Source organism: Adiantum capillus-veneris, chromosome 12 (genome assembly GCF_014529385.1).
Source record: "Adiantum capillus-veneris isolate H3 chromosome 12, ASM1452938v2, whole genome shotgun sequence".
Lineage (NCBI taxonomy): Eukaryota > Viridiplantae > Streptophyta > Polypodiopsida > Polypodiales > Pteridaceae > Adiantum > Adiantum capillus-veneris.
The window spans coordinates 99,112,999-99,133,334 of NC_140942.1; positions in this window are offsets into that span (position 1 = coordinate 99,112,999).

The window sequence follows — 20,336 nt, forward strand, 5'->3', positions numbered from 1 at the left end:
GTCATGGGAAGTAGATCAAGGTTCTCAATAGGAGAAGTACCTACCTCTTATAGAGAATGCGTACAATGACATTGTACATACTTCTATGGGGAAATTAACTTTCAAGGATAAAGAGGAAAGATCCAAAAGTCCCTTACTATTTAAAGTACACGGGAAGATCTTCACAGTTGATGAATATAGCCAAGACTCTTAAGAATCTTTTCCAAAGATTAAAGAGGTTATATCCATTTCACAGCAAAGGCAAAAAGGACTGCTAGCACAAAAGAGCCTTACCCTTTAAGGAAATATTTACAAAGGAGCACCACCAAAAGAAGCAATAGTTGCAGACCCTCCAAAAAAAGAAGATCAAGAAGGAGTAATTCAATCTGAGTCCATCCTATGACATGAAGAAAAGGTATTAAGAAACGATAAGATTATCTAACGATATCTTATTAAGTTAAAGAATTACCCTTTTAAAGATGCTAAAGGGATGCAAGGAACCTAGCTTAAGGATAATATGAATCTTTTCAATGCTTACAATGGTGCCTTAAAGTAAGCATATGAAAATGCATTTTAAATGAAAAATGTTTTTGTCTTATAAGACTCATTCTTAGGATCATTTTTGTGGTGACGACGTCTTCCAAACACCAAGTAGAACTTGTCACTCTAGGAAGTATGATATGGACTAAAGAGAAGACATGCTTGCGGCAGCTACGTCTCCCAAGCACCAAATGGATTAGTCATCCATCTTGGAATGATGTCATAGGGTAAAAAGGGATCGTCTATCCGCTAGGAAACATGGACTAATGACTAGGCTTTATCTTCTCTACCTCATAGTCGAGGACGACTATGATTTCAAGAGAGAGGTAATGCCATAAAATTTAATATCTAACTAACCCAAATGATTTTCTCATATTAAATTGATCATTTAATGTGGGAGAATAAATAGGAACAAGAGTTAGAATAGAGACATGTGCTTCTAGACCTAGCAAGGGACCAAAAGGAGAGATGGTTGCATCTCAATAGGGATCCAAAAGGAGACGGTCTACAAAAGAGCAATGTGTAATAAGTGCTTCTAGACTTATCTCGGTAGAGGACCAAAAGGAGAGATGGTTGCATCTCAACAGGGGTCCAAAAGGAGATGGTCTACCAAAGAGCAATGTGCAATAAGGGCTTCTAGACTTATGTCAATAAGAACCAAGAGGAGAGATGGTTGCATCTCAATAGGGATCCAAAAGGAGATAGTCTATCAAAGAGCAACGTGCATCTAATGGAGCCTAAAAGACCTTAGGGTTATCTTCATCAAAGACCTCCAATGGTTAGTGTTAAAAGTTCTTTGACCTTAGGCAAGCTAGGGCTGTGATTGAGGTGGGAGCCCTACCTAGGCTTGAGGTGCTTGTCGTGCTTGCTGACTAAGGTGCTTGTCATGCTTGATGAGGAAGGTGCTTAAGAAGATTCCCATGCATGGGGGGTAAGGTGCTTGAGCCAAAAAGAGACCCTACAAAGGAGGGGGAAGCCCCAAAGTTAGGGGAATCTTTGACTTAACCTCCCACTCACCCAAAGGGCACCCCCTTTCTCAAGGGGCACATGGACACATGTCAAGCTCTCCCTATGCTTAGCCACATGGTGTGCTTGAATCCTATTGGCTTGGCTAAAGAGGGGTCCATTGAGTTTCTAGTTCAATTCAACAAATATCTAGATATTTTCAAGCTCTCTCTCTCTGTCAAAGAGGTAAGGAGAACACTTGTCCTAATGCTACCCATGTTGCTTGGAATGCATTATGCATGTGATTGGCTAGGCTTAGAGGGGTCCAATGAGCTTCAAGCTTGAGAAAAATGGAGGGGTCGACCAAAGTAAGCAAGGGGTGTGCTTGGAAATATACACCCTGTTACACACTCATTTTACACACATTCTCACTTGGTGTGTTGACAGGCATATCAGAATGTCAATTTAGTAGTTAGTCGGATATAGTTCATCAGATATAGTTAGTCGGATCATAGTTAGTCGGATGCTGTTTAAATCGGATATTTAACAGTTATGATATATCAAGACTGAGGTTGTTATTACCAGTCTGTTGTATGGTGGTTATAAGTCAGAGTTGAGATAGCGTAGTGGTATTCAGAGATGTTGTAGCTCTTCTTGATGAATGAAGCACTCTTGTCATCTTAATTCTGAGTTATCAATTTCTTTTATCTCTTACCTTCAGTATGATGTTAGTACTTCTGTGTATTATTTCCGAGTTATGAGTTGTTGAAAGATTTGTGATGTATTAGTATTTTCTGTGTTGATGAACCACAACACATTTGGCGATCCTGCGGGTTCAGTTCTCGTGGCTGAGGACGTATGCAGTTATCAGGTATTATTCTTCGGTTCATGAATCTCATTTTGGTGATAATGCATGTCTGAGCGAGGTAGAAGACACTCTCGCATATATTACACACGGGCTCAAGCCAGAGCAGGCAATATAGATCCATTCCACTATGAGGATGTGATTGTTGATGAAGAAACTGATCCACCACCTCAAGAACGGTTGGTAAATTCTGGGGAAGAGGGTTCTGGAGCAGCAGAGGACAGGGCAGTGAGGCAACTTGTGGGGGCACTACTCTTGACAGGAGGACCTGCACAAAGTAGAAGGCAACTCCAATTTGACCCATTGAGGGGATCTAGCAGGCAAAGACCTGTAAGAATCCCAAATCCCATTCCTATGGCTCAACCACCTCCTAGTCCGCAGATTAAATCTGCCAAATTCAGAGGGAAGCCCAAAGAGGATGCAGATTGTCATGTAGCACAATCTGAAACCCGTTGGCAAGCAAGTGGATACCAGGTGATGTTTCCAGATCCTATAAAATTACAGCAATTTGCAGCTACCTTGGAAGGCAAGGCCATGAGCTGGTTCAGCCAATATGGAACGGCTCACTTTCCTACTTATGCTGCACTTAGTTTGGCTTTTCTACAAAGATTTCGGAAGGAGAAAACTCCTACATATATTTTAAGCAAGTTACGATGCATCAAACAGGGGACAATGTTGGTAGAAGATTTTGCTCAGAGATTTAGAATATTTGTTGAGAGATTGCAGGGAAATGAAAGGCCAACTAATGAAATGTTGGCAGGCTACTTTCTCAAAGGATTGAGGAGTGGTATTAAAAATGCAGTGGCTAGCATTGACATTGGAGGAGGTTTTGATAATTTGGTATAGGCTGCTTCTAGAGTTGAGAAGAGGATGGGAATGACAAAGTCTAGTAAGAGAGGTGACAAGGAATCGGAAACAGGTTCAGAATCAGATTCATCTTCTTCTGAAGAATCAGATACTGGTAGTTCATCTGATGAGGAGGAAATGAAGAAAAAGAAGAGTCCTAAGAAGAAGAAGAAGGACAAAACAGGGGGTGAAGTTGATATAGTTCAGCAATTAAAGAGTATTGGCTATTCAGTCATAGCACCTAAAGAGAAAAGGTACTGTGAGATTTGTGAAAGAAATGGACACACCACTGCTCAATGCTGGTACAACCCTAAACAAAGGGGTAAAACAGGTACAGGTGCTGGGCGGGGTACTACTTCAACAGAGGCAAATCAGGTGGCTTCATTTAGAGGAAGACCTCCTAGACAGGGATTTCAGAGGGGACCTGGAAGAAACCAGGATAATAACCAAAGAAGGCCTCAAGGAGTTATGCCTTGTAAGGGATGCAAGTACATTCTAGTAGCTACTAATTACTGTACAAAGTGGGTGGAAGCTGTGGCACTGAAAGATAACAAAGCTCAGAGTGTGGAAAAGTTCTTGTATCACAACATTATGACCAGGTTTGGATGTCCAGTAGAGTTGGTCAGTGATAGAGGTACACATTTTTTGAATGAAGTGATTTCTGAGTTAACAAAAACCCACATGATAATGCATAAGAAATCTATAGCTTACCATCCCCAAGCTAATGGACAGGCTGAGAGTACTAATAAGACTCTTATAAAGATTCTGAAAAAGATTGTACAAGAGAATAAGAGGGATTGGGATGTAAAGCTGGATTCTGCCCTATGGTCATTCAGAACAGCTTTCAAGGTAACAACAGGTATGACCCCATTCCGATTGGTGTATGGCTTGGAAGCTGTAGTACCAATGGAGTTTGTGGTACCTAGTTTGAGGATTACTGCTGAGAAGATGATTCCAAAGTTGTCAGTTCAGCATAGAAGCAAGTATTTAATGCAGCTAGAATAAGACAGGTTGATCAACTCCTATATAACAGAAGTCATTCAGAGAAGAAGGAAAGCCTGGGTCAGCATGAATGTCAAGTTTAAGGTTTTCCAGGTAGGTGACTGGGTAATGCTTTACAACTCAAGGTTAGGTCCCCATCTTGGGAAGCTTAATTTAAGGTACAAGGGGCCATATCAGATTATCACAGACCTAGGTCAAGGAACTTTTATTGTAACAGATGTTTTTGCCACAAGGGTAGAGAAACCTGTTAATGGATTCAGGTTAAAAAAATTTCAAGGCAAGCCACCCCATTTAGATTGGCTCAAACCTACTATACCAGAGGTTGCATTTTGTCAAATGGTGGAGTTCTCTTCCGGTACTATGGACCAGGATACTGTTGATCAATCATCAGCGTACACAGGCTTTGCATTCAGGTCAGGGATCGGATTGTACTACATCGGAGTTTGTTGGCTCGGAGTCTACTGGGTTCGGAGTTCACCTGATCCGATTACTTAAACAATGTTTAAATTTCAAATTTTGCGTCGAAAAGGGTGCAAAGTTCCTTCCACTTAACATCATCATACGAATAAGGGACGACATCATTTCCTCACACACTTTTAGAGGCCTTAGCGCTTGTGCGATTCACGTAAGTAGCGCGCGCATGCGTACTCCACAACTTGCTAAGCTTTCTCCTACTTTTGCTTCCGCTATGCCTAAGCCTAAACCTATTTTTGTCATGCAACCATCGTCGGAAGATGAGCAAGGAGAAGTTGGTAAGCTGCGCCCTCGCAGAAAAGGAGTAGTGCGCAAAGTTGATGTATCTGACCCAGAAGACGAGGTCGACGTGCTACCTGAAGAAGAATCAGCACCAATGTCATCAAGCAAAATGCTACAAAGTTTAATGGAGCCTTTCACTGATTTCAGGGTGGAAATTGACTGTCAGGCAGAACGGAATGAGAAGTGGTTGAAGGCAACATGTTTATATGAATTTGCTACTCTACCTTGGGGCCAGTGGAAAGGGAACATTTATGCAAAAACGCAAATGGAGCTATTACGAAAATCCAAAGGTGCCATTTATGAGAAGGTACATCTTAGTCCAGGTGTGGTAGCTCAGGTATTTCAGCTTCCCTTTACCTCTGTTACTGCAGTACCAAAATGTTCAGATGAAGATCTGAAAAAAGAATTTGGACCAAGAGAAGGAGGTAGGCAGTACTTTATGTTGAAGAATGTAGAGTATTTGAGGAGAGAACAACTGAAATGGTTTTTGGAAAGAGTTTGTTTTCTAGATAAATGTGATTACATGTCTAAGGAAAATTGGGCACCACTGTATTTTGCTGAAAATGGGGGGAAGGTCAGTTGGGCACATTGGGTGTATGATAGGATTCATGCAGAAGTCTTTACCTCGTATAGGAGAAAGACCCAGTTGAGTAGCAGATTAGCAGCATTTCTGTCTGCTTTGTTTGCTTTTGCTCAGAAAGTTGATGTAGGGGAGGTCACAGTTTCTCTCATTACTCCTATCAATGTGGTCAGTCCTGGGCCGGAACAGGGGAGAATATCTGACAAAGCAGAGTTCTATAAAAGCGTGGATGAAAAGCTGAGGACTATACAGGATTTTATTGAAGCAGGATACACTGAGGATGAGGCCAAGATGGCATTGGCTAGTCATGAGCAAACACTGCTTATGGGGAATTTGCTCAAGAGTTTGGATGTTGAGACACAAACTCCTAGTAGGGTTATAGGCAAAACTTTTAACATGCCCAAAAAGAGGAAGCTCGATAGTGCTTTGCATGAAGTGGCCAAATCATTAGATTTCTCTCCAGCTGGTCCTAGTACTTTTACTAAATCTGATTTGCTTATTTCTGATGTACCAATAGCTCTAAAGATGTTGCAGGAATTACAGGGATTTGTAAGGCATCAACAGCACAATATGGAGGAACAGTTACAAAATATAGCTGAATCTGGTATATCTAAAGCAATGCTGCACCAACAGTCGGAGTTGGTGGAATCCTTGAAGCAGGAATTGGTAGAGTAGAGGGAGAAACATCAATAAGAGATGCAGGATCAGCTGAAACTACATCAACAAGAGATAGCAAAGGTTAAGCTCTCTTTGGGAATGTTTCAAGAATGGACTAAGGAATTGGAAGGCAGAGTCAATTTTGAGTTGGATCAGGTGTCTGGCAGAAATACAGAGTTGCAGGTGGAGAATGAAATGTTACAACAAAGGTTGAAACCTTTGGAAACTTTGGAAAAGCAGGTATTAGCCCAAGAAGATATCAATGTTTCTGGAGTACTCATGGATGAAGGGGATCTTAATCTGGTAAGGCAACAGTTGGTTGAATGTTTGGAAAGCAATGAGAGAAAGGCTGACCTCAGTTATCAAGTATCCCTATGAGGCTGTGAGATCAGGCTTCATTAGTTCTCATGAAGCTACCTTATTAGAGACAGTTGAATCTCTGAAGAAAGAAAAGATGTTTATCAGGAGCAGATTCAGGAGTTCAAGGATAAACAGTTGTAGGTGGATGAAGAATCTATGGTACAAGGTGGTTCTGCACTTAAAAAACTAGTTCATGTTTCTATTCAAACATTACAAGCTGCTGAGGAAATTCAGAAGTCAAGTGGAGAAGCTTTGCCAATGGAGGTTGAATATCAGAAGGAGCTTCCAGATGCTGCAAATATTGAAGTTCCAGAACTCAGTGCAGCAAAGAATGAGGAGACTGTGGTGACTACAATCCAAGAAGTTGATACTGAAACAGTTCTCAAAGATATGTTTTCAAGTTTAGGATGATCAGGAATTCTTTTGTCTATTTCTTACTGATCAAGGGATATGTGGATTCAAGTCAGATTTCAGAGAAATCCACCACCGGGCTGTGCCATGTGTTGACAGGCATATCAGAATGTCAATTTAGTAGCTAGTCGGATATAGTTCATCAGATATAGTTCATCAGATATAGTTCATCAGATATAGTTCATCAGATATAGTTCATCGGATATAGTTAGTCGGATTATAGTTAGTCGGATGCTGTTTAAATCGGATATTTAACAGTTATGATATATCAAGATTGAGGTTGTTATTACTAGTCTATTGTATGGTGGTTATAAGTCGGAGTTGTGATAGTACAGTGGTATTCAGAGATGTTGTAGCTCTTCTTGATGAATGAAGCACTCTTGTCATCTTAATTCTGAGTTATCAATTTCTTTTATCTTTTACCTTCAGTATGATGTTAGTACTTCTGTGTATTATTTCCGAGTTATGAATTGCTGAAAGATTTGTGATGTATTAGTATTTTCTGTGTTGATGAACCACAACATGGTGAAAGTAGAGAAACTCCACCTCCTTCTCCAAGCTTGTTGAGAAGTGAGAGCCTACACCAACACTCTTGGCTATGGAATGCAGATCCAACCGAGAGCCATGCTTCAATGCTTAAGCTTGCTATCTTCCATCTTCATTACTATGCTATTATGTATGCCAACAAGAAGAGTGATGACAAGTGAGGAACTATTTATTTCTCCTATGGAATGTTTCTTCTTCCTCTTCCCTACCCTCATTCCCTGCTAGCTCTCTCCACCTTGAGACTGAGGCTAGGGATGGTTAATGCTTTTACAAAGTTTATGTTATGCTCATGATGCATGAAGCTTTCCATCTTCATAACATCACCAAAGTCACAAGGAACACAAAGATTGTATTATACCAAGTCTCTCTTTATGAGAGAATCTATAATGAAAAAGCCTATTGGAGGGGGGACCGGCTCCACATAAATTCAGTCCTCAATTGTTGTCAAGTTATCTAATTCTCTCTCTCTCTCTCTCTCTCTCTCTCTCTCTCTCTCTCTCTCTCTCTCTCTCTCTCGCAAAATTATTGTTCATGCCAAGTCAATTAAGTACTATGGTTATGCTGCTACTGCAAACTAAGTTCACCCACTATGCTCACAAAGTAATCTCACAAAAGTGCTTTTTCTTATTTCCTAATTCCACTACTCTAAACGTTCATAGGCCATTTCCATTACAATCTTGACATTCTTTATCAAAACACCTTTTGCATGATCTATCTTTGTTGATACCATGGAGATGCTTTATGGCAAAGTATTCTTCTACAAAAGAAAAAATAACTTTCTTGAAAGCTTCCCATTTAGTTTTCAATGGTGTATCATATTGAAGCTTTGTCATCCATAACTTTTTCTCAACCATTTCAATGTACATTGGTGCCCATTTGAAATCCATACATAGTGATAATTTCTCTTCACTTTGACTGAGATTATCAGGATTGGTTGCTTCTCCACATGCAAGGTCAATACATAAGGTCCAATGGTTTGATTCTGGGGTCCATTGGCCAAACATAAAACTCTTTATGCGATACATGATGGCTTCGGAGAGTAGCATATAGTCAATCACACTATCCTCATTATGTTTTCTACATGTAAATTCATTGGTTCCACTCCATTGTCAACAAGAATACATGTACTATTCCACATGTGTAAAGGTAACTTTCCATAGTGATCCCGTTCTTTCCCATCCACCATTGAAGTAGGATCATACAAGTGAACTTCCTCCAGCTCCCTTGAAATGCATGGCATATCAAATTGTTGAGTATCATGTCACAATGTTTTTGTGCAAGCATTCATATCCCCAAATGCTGTTGGGATAAAGGTGCTATGCTTTTTTCTGGCTAGATGTCCTGTGTCTGACCGCCCACCCACTGTGTATACACATTTCCTTATTCTTTCTGTACATAAGAATAAGGAGCACCTCACTCACACTGAGTCACTTCCTAAGGTTTCTCCACCCACATCTCTTGTGCTTCTCTCCTTCCCTGTACGCACCGCACTATGCATGCACGCATGCATCTGCACACATGCTCACTCACAAGTGGCATCTGCACACATGCGCACTCACAAGTGGCATCACAGCTATGATGGCGAACAACATGTGCGCGACGGCTTCCAGGCAAGACGGAAAGCGACGGAGCTCGACTATGGCGGCTTGAGCTTGGCGACGATGGAGAGATCAAGAAAGCTCAAAAGCTTTGTGAGAATACAATGGGAGCTTGTGGACTCAGCTGAGAGTGATGTATGCTCGTGTGGAAGCTCATAAGTCAGTGTGTAAGTGAAGGTGCTGTCTTAAAAACTGTGTGTGCAACAACACTGTATTCAGATTTTTTTTTCTCCTTGTAGAAGACATATCTGAATATTCTTCCCAATGTGCCCATATGTTAGTAGCGGCTAACGGTTGCACCAATTATGCACCAAGTTGTGGATATGCTATGGATGTACACAATATTTACTTTTCATTGTATAGGGCTTGGGCTCATTTAGGAGTTCCAAAGTTGTATGAGTCTAGGCTAGAGAGCTCACTTTATCCCATAGTTGAAGGGTTTGAGGCCCAAAACTATAAAAGAGCCCTATGCTTAATGAGAGGTCATTCTTGAGTGGTCCTTTTGAGAACTCTCTCCCTAGAGGAGGTCTTGATGGCCTAGCCTTTGATCTTAATGCCCATGCTTAGAAGGCTAGTGCTAATCACATGTAATTAGTGTAATCCTCTCTTAATTAATCTAGTCTTCATTATGTTGTCAATCATGTTTATCTACTTTCCTTCATTGTTTTGAAGTGTTGATCTTCTCTAATCTAACTCTTACTTATGCTAAGCTACTCCGATTAGTGGAGTCCTTATCTAACTCTCTCGATTAAGCGGAGTGGGCGTACTCGTGATTGAGGGATTAGAGTTGTCCTCTAATGGTGTGCTTGTGTGTGTGTAGGTTTAAGAAGCCTTGAGCTTAATTTGATTATGTGTGACTTGATTTGGACACCATGATTGGCATGGTTGGGGTGGCCGACTTGAATGCGATCTTGTGTGCTTAATCGTCAATGCATGTAATTAGAGTTGTGCTTGAGATATTCCAAGATTAGTGTGTTTCACTTCGTTGCTTGATGTGTGTAGATGATTGCTTGAATTGATGCTTGAGGTGCGATTAGCATTAGTTGTTTGGGATGATTTCTATTTGCATTGGAGGATGCACGCTCTTGAATCCTCTCAATCTTTGCATCCGATGACGCTCTCGCACATTCTTTGTGTGATGCCTCCAAGCCCTAGCCGGGTCATGCTCTCTCTCTCCGGATTGATAGATTTGTGGGAGATTGCCTATGCTATGGCGAGCCTCCAACATTGGCGCCGTTGCCGGGGACGGGTTGCCTACGCTAGTGGAGTAGAGGTTGCAAAAGATAAGAGTAATTTGATTATCGATTTCTTGTAATTACGTAGGATTTGATTTGTGTGTAGTGTAATTAGGTTTAATTGGATGTGTATAGAGTCATTTCACCCCAAAAACCCCTAAATTCTCTTTTGATTTTGCTAATTTTTCACTAACCTTCACTAATTTTGCATCCCATTCATTCTAATTTCGTGCTTATTGTACTAATTCCATGCTAATTTCATGCTAATTGTGCTAACCTAACCACTAATTTTGAGTTGGAATGTATGCTAAATCCCTTTAATTGAGGAGGATCATCACTCTTAATTGCTCTAATCTATGCGTAATCATGTGATTGAGTGTTGATTTTGGTCAATTTTTTGATTAATTTTGGACCGAATCGGAGTTGCACACATGTGTGTGCATGATGGAATCGTCTCGTGGAGCAAGGATTAGCTTGGATACAATCAATTGTAAGTGGATTGACCTACTTCGTTTAATTTTTGATTGATTAAGTTGATCCCATTGAGTTGCTAAAGCATTGCTAAAATTAGGTGTGTGTGCCTAATTGATGGAATTTATGCCTAATTTGATGAAATTGGAATGAAATTGAACACCTAAATGCTTGTAGATTGATGATTTTGCAAGAAATGTGTGTGCAAGCATTAGGAATTGGCCTAATTTCGTTGCTAATTGAGCAAAAAAATTGGACTTGTGGACCTAATTTTTGTGTGTGTGCAATGCTAAATTGAGTTAAAATTTGATCAATTTTTGATTAAAATCGAGTTAATTTAGCATGTATATACTCATGTATGTGTGATCAAGTGTGCAATTGATGAAATGCAATGAGTGTTTAATGAAATTTTTGCACAAATCGACGGCCTAAATTTAGGTGTGTGTGCCTAATTAATGGCCAATTATGCCTAAAATGGGGATGAATAATTGGTAGCAAGTACCAATTATTATGATTATTAGACCTAAAGATTGGTGTGTACATAATTGATTGTGCGCTCCTTGCCGCACTGTCGAAGCAAGGGACTTGCCAATACACCGTATGCGAGCCACAAACGGCTCCAAGCACACAACAAGCCTAAACTAGCAAGCTCAAGAAAACAAAGGGTGTGTCACTCACCGCTCTACGCTCGCCTTCGTGGTGGATTCCTCGCCGCGATGAAGAAGAAGCTGCAGTCGTGCCGCGCTCAACCGCTTCGCCGCCGTCGTGCCTTCGTAATGCTCGATCGCACACACACTCTCCCTCTCTCTCTCTCTCACACACACACACACAAGGAGGTGAAGAAGAAGAAGATGGAGATGGAGCAAGAGCACTCTTCAATTGCACAAATGAGAGAATGAGTAAAAATTAGGTTTAGTTGGCTTTTATAGGAGCTCACCCCATTCACACTTGGGCGCCCATGCTTAACCAACTAATCCCTTGAATGTCCAAGTTAAAGTGCGCCTCTCATCGGCGATCACTCTACCTTTCCCTATTGGTCCGACAAGCCCGGTACCTGACTCTACCAAATACATAATACGCGTCCATTGTAGGTGATGGGTGTCCGTGTGCCATGAGGGTTAACATGCCCCCCTTCCTGATGTAGATTCCGTCCTCGGAAGCTATTGAGTTGAAACTGGTTCGTCGAGGTGGAAGAGCATTTGAGATGAATGTCCTTAGCCTTCTTCAGTCACTGCAAAATCAAACAACATTGGCACAGTAATGGCATTCTCTTAAAAAGCATATGCAGTTTTAGGTAGAAAAATTGATTGGTCAAAGAATTTCAAACAATTTGTTAGCAATGAACATTAAATTGCAATGTAATCAAATGCATAAACAGATGTAAAGGTAAAAAATTAAACAAGTCTGGGGTCACTAATTTGACGGTCGAAAAGCACTAGAGATCGAATATTAATACCATGGGTAAGCTTCTTAATTTTCAGTGGTCAATTAAGTTGTTTAATCGCGAGAGCCAAGTATTCATGTTCGAGGGCTGACTAGAGGCTATATCTAGAAAACCGTGTAGTTAAGCTACCATAAAAGGAATTTCTCATGAAATCATCGCCTGGCTGATTACTTTTTCTTTGACCCCCCAAGGTCTTTTCACAGTGATTCAATTATGATGTGTGTGCTTATTTTGTATGCCTTGGGTTTTTTGCTTTTCAAGGAAAAGCGCCCACACTGGGAACCTCTAGGGCTCTAGTACCATAGGCAATACATGTGAGTGAAGTACCAAATCAAGCTGAGATTTCTCTTCCAGCTTAAAATTTTACATTGTGGCACTTTGATTTTTTGTTTGTTCATTTTCATCATTTTAATTTTGTAACTTTGGGAGGTCATATAACACTGTTACCCTCCCCAGGCTCATCACATTAGTAAACTCCCTTTATAATACTTAAGCTAAAGGTCGATAGGGTTAAGCCCACTAGAAAGCCCTAGTACATTTCATACAATGCTGCCTAAATCGGATTAAGAACCTAAGTAACCATTGCTTATTAGGAAGGCATTCCCCATGGTATTAAGAGAAGATTTCTAATACCTAGCTTGGTCAAACTAGCTTAGTCGGACTGCTTGATTTTTACACCTAAACAAGTGATTATGACAAAAGATTGCATTGAATTAAATGTTGGATACTAAGCCAATGCGCTGAATAGTATGCTACCAATCACAATCAAAGCAGACAAACATGGATGCAAAAAAGATAAGGGCAATGCTAATGGACAAGAAACACCTGTTTGTGTTGATGGTCGCGCTTGATTTGAAGGTTCCATGAAGGTCCAAATCCTATCAATAGCAACACGCTCCTGTACACACTAGGAAACAAAAGGAATACCTCCAGGAGGCACATCAGTGGGAAAAGAGATCTTTGCTAATCACTCAACTCTAAAACAGAAACATTCCTATCGTACTAATCTTACCTACCCTCCATCACTCAAGTGATGAGGATCGAAGGTGTTTCATGGCATAGGTTTCTGTTTCACTGTACCAGATGTGACATGTGTAGGTCCGAGTCAATGTTTTGACTTTAATGTGCATACTCGTTTGCTAATTGCTCTTGCTCTTTTTTTTCTTTTTTTTTTTTGTGAGTATAAAGCTTTATATGTACATTCCCTAAGATTGGAGATTGAGAGGTCAGGGAAAAAGGTTGAGAGGGAAACAAATGAATGATGACTGTCAGCAAACACTCCCCCCTTCCTTGGGTAGATCATACCGTTTGAAATGAGCTTGTCACCCTTTGAAACCAATTGTTCCAGTTGGTAATAGGTGAGGATTTTTGCCAGTAGTTTGCTATTACCCTAGGTGCCTCGTCAAGTTGCAAGGGTGGTAAGGTACTCTCCCAGGATTTTATTTGCAACGTTGTTGTAGGTGGTGAACTTACCCCGGAAGGTGCAAACTCTTTCGTGCTTGGATGGATATGTACAGTGTTAGGTGGAGGTTGTGTCGAAGCTTCTATTTGCGTATAGGGACTACATGAAGAGCAAGAAGCTTCATTTGATTTCCCTGTTCCTGAGCTAGGTGGAACAAATCGTTCTTTCTTTGGTACCCAAACTAGCTCTAGAACGGGTGTGTAACATTCCATGATTTTTTCCTTTCCGCGATTTTCAATTTGTTTTGGAGCCACAGGATTGGGTTTACTTGGGTCAGGTGACAGGTAAGAGCACAATCTACGTTTTGGCACCCAGATTTGATCATTTCCTTGATAGTAGCCTTGGGCTTCCAATAGTCGTTTAGGGATCCATCGCAACATTTTCTTACTTTTCTTGGAGCCAGTGGTACATTTCTTACAAGGCTTCTGTTTTTTAGCACTAGCTATGGTCACTAAAGAAACTTTAGGGACCCACTTGTATGTTTTCTCTGTTATATTAGGATGGTTCTTGTGTGTCTCAAGCTTTCTTTCAACTACATCAGTTGAAGCTCTAGAGAGTTGGGCTATGGGGACGTATGGTTCAACCTCCTGGACATGCAATGTCTTGGGTTTTATTTCCTTGGGCAATATCTGAGGGACTATGGCTTGAGTGGTAGGGCTAAGAGTTGGTTTTTGCGTTGTAACACCCCCAGTCCCCCAATCAATAGTGCATTTGGTGGCTATCATCCACGTGCGGCCTAGGTTTATATTACCCTCCATAGTTCCAGTAGGCATGACCAAAAAGTCTTGAGCTACCACCCCATTGTCATAACTGACAGAAGTGTGCCAGATTCCAAAAACCGCAGTTTTTTTCTTGTTGACACCCTTGACTTGGATAATACTCTCAGATAGAGGTGGCTTCCCTAACTGACACCACACCCCATAGGATAGCAGATTGTATTTAGCACCCGTGTCCAATAAGGCGTTATATAGCACTTTTCCATAGGCACTATTTAACTCAATGGGGTATCGTAGAGGTGTGTCAGAGTCCAACCCATCCTCTTCGTGTGCTTCATTTGCATCAGGTTCCGAGCGAGTAGCTCTACCTAATGTTTCCATGAAACGGCTAAACATACTAGTACTAGGCTGTGGAGCTTCGGGAGGTGCATGGCCTTCTCTCTCAGTGTTTTGGGTAGGGTATGCTTCCATGATTTCTGAGTCGGAGGAGGAATCACTAGCGGCTATTTTAGGGTCTTGGGTGGTGCTACTTTGTGTCCCCGCTGAGGGTCTAGAGCTTATCGTGGATGGGTAATGGGTATCCGTATGAACAGAGGCACCCTCAATATGCTCGTGTTCTAGCACCCGCCCAGAGCGTAAGTGCATGTGCTTTTGATACCCTAAGGTGTCAAAAAGCTGCTCTAGGAGGCCTTGTGACTAGTTTTTAGCGTGTTTTTTGTTTGTTTTTTTGCTAGATTTTTTAGAGCGTGTCGTGGAATGGACCGTGTGATAGCTCAAAACGAGCGTATCGGTCAGAGGGTCGTGCCGTGCTTTACAGCCCTCCGTTTGGTCACTCTATGCCCTCGGAATCCCTAAAACTGTCAATTTCCAGTAGGGAACTAGGCCCAAACTAGAAAGTCTAAGGGTGCAAGTGGGAAGAGAAAGGAGGAGAGTGGAGGACTTGTCCCACATGCTCTCATTCTCTCTTGAGGGAGTAGGGTATATATATAAGAGTGAGTCTAGTATATATCATAAGACTGAGGACTGAGGCCTGGGCCTGGGCTTGGGCTTGGGAAAATGATCCCGATCTATCTTTTATACAAACCAACCCGTCCGTTTTAAGAGTCACGTTTTTTATTTTCGAAAAATTTCGCCACCCACTCGCTCGCGTTTTTAATTTCCGAAAATGATCCCGATCCCGATCTATCTTTTATACAAACCAACCCGTTCGTTTTAAGAGTCACGTTTTTTATTTTCGAAAAATTTCGCCACCCACTCGCTCGCGTTTTTAATTTCCAAATTTTTTTCCTTTTAAAATATTTTTTTTTTCCAAAATTTATTTTTTTTTGCAGAAATTGCAGAAATTGCAGCAAATTGACAGAAATGCAGAAAATTGCAGAAATTGAAAACGCCGAACTTGAAAATGCAGAAATTGCAGAAATTGAAAAAACGCAGACAATAGCAGAAATTGAAACTTGACAGCAATTGCAGAAAACGCAAAAAACAGAAATCTTCCACACACTCCTTCCCTGCCTTTCCTATGATAGAAATTGCACCACAAGGAAGCGTAAAGTGCTAACCGAGCTTAGTGTAGGGCATATCCCCGGCAACGGCGCCAAAAATGTGCGCTCCTTGCCGCACTGTCGAAGCAAGGGACTTGCCAATACACCGTATGCGAGCCACAAACGGCTCCAAGCACACAACAAGCCTAAACTAGCAAGCTCAAGAAAACAAAGGGTGTGTCACTCACCGCTCTACGCTCGCCTTCGTGGTGGATTCCTCGCCGCGATGAAGAAGAAGCTGCAGTCGTGCCGCGCTCAACCGCTTCGCCGCCGTCGTGCCTTCGTAATGCTCGATCGCACACACACTCTCCCTCTCTCTCTCTCTCTCACACACACACACACAAGGAGGTGAAGAAGAAGAAGATGGAGATGGAGCAAGAGCACTCTTCAATTGCACAAATGAGAGAATGAGTAAAAATTAGGTTTAGTTGGCTTTTATAGGAGCTCACCCCATTCACACTTGGGCGCCCATGCTTAACCAACTAATCCCTTGAATGTCCAAGTTAAAGTGCGCCTCTCATCGGCGATCACTCTACCTTTCCCTATTGGTCCGACAAGCCCGGTACCTGACTCTACCAAATACATAATACGCGTCCATTGTAGGTGATGGGTGTCCGTGTGCCATGAGGGTTAACATTGATCAATTTGGGATTTTGATGTGAATGACTCAATTTGTGCGTAATTGGGGATGATTGAGGTGCTATACCATTACCACATATGCTAAATTGATTAGATATGGTGTACTTGTAGTTTTCCACAATCACGTATGAATGACGAAGATAAATCGGGTTGAGCGATTAAGGCTATTGGATATGAGCAATTAAAATTGCAATGATTAAAAACCGGCTTAAATTGACCAATGTCTTGTGCCAATTGGGTTTGTCTAAATGTGGATATCTGCGGATAAGAGCAACTTAAGTTGCAATGGTTGGTCTGGTTGTGCAAATGAGATGACAACCTTAATTGGTTTGCTTATGAGCATTGCCCAATTTAGTAAAAAGTGCATTGAAAATGGATTTTTTGCTCTTGAATTTGAAGCAATACCGATTGAAAATGCATGCCCAAATTGCAAATGAGAAGGTTTGGATGCCAAAAGAGTGTTCTCGTGGATTTTTAATTACAATCGGCGTCCATTTGAACATGAAGCAAACCAATTATTAAGCGGATGTGGTAATTCACTTTAAAAAAATAATAATAGAAGATTGTGTGACTTAAATTGCATGTCCAAATATCATTTTTGTGAAAATATTTTAAGTCGTACAAGCAGTGACACCATTTTCTCAGGCTCGACCTCACTTCTCTGTCGAAGGGCTTTACATGTTGTTGACCATGGGATCGAGCCCCAACCAAAATTTGAAAAGGGAAATTTAAAGCCCACCAAGCAAGCCTTTTTTGGCTTCCTCACTGGCAGCCCACTCCCGCCTACTGACTCGCCAAATGCTTGTCCCAAATTGGCCTGAGCCGGTTTGGCATTATCGCCACACACACACACGCACGCACGCGCCCCCTGATCCCGCAGCTCTCGCGCTGCTGTTTTTGGCGTCAGATCTCGTAAGGCCTTAAAAGGCGCTGTGCCTGCTTTATTAATGTGCAGCTGCATGATCTCGCCATGGCAAGCGGCCTGCAACCACTGGCCCGCCTCAACTGCTCTCTTCAATGGCCATTTTGTGACAATCTGTGCCTTTTGTGCCGGATTTCAGTAAACACACACAACACACTCAACCATAGTGATGCTATCCCGATTATCGAGCCTCAAAAGGCATTTTCCTACTCTGATCTACTTGCCCTCGCTTGGAGCGAGTTTGTCGCCAGCTACGTGCGAGGCTTGCGCCATTGTACACACACACACCCCTGCAATTTCATTGAGCCAGCAGCACTCACGTGCTCGCCCCACAGTTTCCTCGAGCCTTCGACTTGTTCTCACCTGCCTGCTGGTTATGTTGCAAATTGATCATGCTGCAAATTTTACACAGTCACGACCATGCGGGACTGTTGGTGCTGCACCAATATGCTTGCCGCAGCCTTGCCAACCCACATTGCTCCAGGCTCTCAATCCCCGCCTCTGCTGATTCAGCCCCACCTGTAGCGCTGACCAGTACACGTCAAAACGTAGACACACACACACACACACACACACCAATTGGAGCCTCTAGTCCCGAGGATCTAGTTGGTCCCGCCACAGCCGCTGGGCCATTCCACTCATAGGAATCCAACACACACAAACACAGTCACACACACATGCCTGCAAGAAATGGAACCCACTGGCCGCAGCTCTCGCATTGCTATGAGCACCTACAACACTCATACACACACAAACACACACACACACACACTCCTCTCCCCCACAATCTCCCTGTCAACCCGCGCACTGAGCTGCAGCGTTTCGCGATTTTAAAAAAAAAAAGAGAGGAGAATAACTCAGTTTAAAAAAGAAAAAAAAATTATTTATAAACATCAAGGGGACGTTCCCACCTTTAAGTTCAAATTTTTTCTAGCTTGAGTTGCAAGTGCTCGGGCTTTGCTCGAATTTCATAAGCGGAGCTTGTTGCTTTGGTCTTCTGAAAAGGTTGGAGACAAACAACCTCAAGATTGCGCAAATGCTTATCTGTGCTCTTAAAAGTTGCCAATTTTTAAAAGCCGAAACTAGAAAAAACTTGTCTTGTCTGCTAAATGAGCTACATAAGAGCTTGTTTACCCATTGATAAGTTTATGCAGGGATTGTCCTAGACAACTCTAGTGCTCCTTTTTTGAATACCTGCTTTTTGACATCAATTATTGGGCTATTTTACGACACAAGCATTCAATTTGATTTACTCAAAAGAGCTTGGAAAGCAAAAGTTTTCCTTATGCTTTTCCTCTGCGATGTTATATATAGCATATCAGCTACATTGGATCAAAAACTGATGCTTGGTCAAAGAGTGTGCATTCAACTTAGGCTTGGCATTGCTCAATACTCTTTTAGTGCTTAAATTGAATTAAAAAATCATTTCATAGCACTAATTGGGCTTCTTGAATGACCATGAGAGGGCAGTAAAACTTTTGGGCTTGTGATTGAATATGACATTTTTAGTGCTCGTGTTAAATAATCATATGATTGCAAAGCGCTAACATTTGAGTTGTTGTGAAGGGGTGTAGCAGGTGTGTGATTCCAAATGATCCAAAAAGGGGTCATCATTGCAAAACTTTGTAAAAATTGGCTAATTAGAGCCATTCCAAATGTATGGATTAAAGTTGTAATGCTAGCTCATAGCTTGGTAAAAGTCAAAATTTTTCATTTGAGCTAGTGTTTAGCCAACTTTTGAGCTTTCAAGTACAAATTTGGCTAGTAAGAGCCATTCATTTCATTAAGTTGCAGTCATCTCTAGCTCATAGATTGCTCTAAAATTATAAAATTTATTGAGCTAGTTGTTAGCCAACTTTTTGAAAAGCTTTAATTGTAAAAATTTGGCTTCGAGAGCCACTTCATTTCATCCAAAAGTTGCATTATTTTCAGCTCTTGGCTTGTTTCAAATTCCATATTTCATTGAGCTAGAAAATAGTAAACTTTGAATCATGCATGAGAGGTGGTAAAAATTGCACTATTTGCTTATGTAGAAGCATTTTATCTCTCTCATTGTTGTTGTGTATGCATAAATTTGCTACTTTAGAGCATCATGTGCATAACCAAAGGCAGTTTTTTCCCTTGGGTTTTTTCCCTTTGGCAAATTCGGGTATGCAAGACCCTAGATTTAGGTTTTCATTAATGTTTTTTGTGTGCTTTTGGCTTTCAATAATTGGCTTTTGTAGCTTGTGTTTACACTTAGCTTCAAATGGCTTCTTCTTTTGCAAATAAAAAAAGATCAAGAGACTTCTCTACACAAAGGATGCTTGCTCAAGGGTGCTCAAAGAGCATGAATAGGTGTAATCCTTCCATGATTTTGCTCTTTGTTCATCTCTCCACTCTCTTGCTTGGTTTAAGTGAAATTTTGCTTCTAAGCTATGGTTTTTTTTAGGTTAGAAAGCTAGGCATCGTAAAGTTTCAACACCCTACTTTGTGAAAAATTAACTCACAGAAAATTAGGTTTTATGTATGTACATCATAGGTAATTAGCCTTGACCTTAGGATAATGTAGGTTCATTTCTTGCTAGTCCTAGATTCTTAGTGATAGTCGTAATATTCCACTCATTTTTGTCATGACCTAGGGCTATGATTAGGCTTTAGTCTTTTTTAGTCCAATTGCCACTAGTTCTCATAAAGGAAGCAATAAAAATGTGCTAAAAAAATGAATCATGAAGCAAAGAAGTGTCCAAAAAAAAGTAGCAACAATGCTACTAAGGCACATGAAAATAAAAATTCTATGTTATGATGTGTCTTTGTGAGGCCTAGCGCCTTATTGGCACTT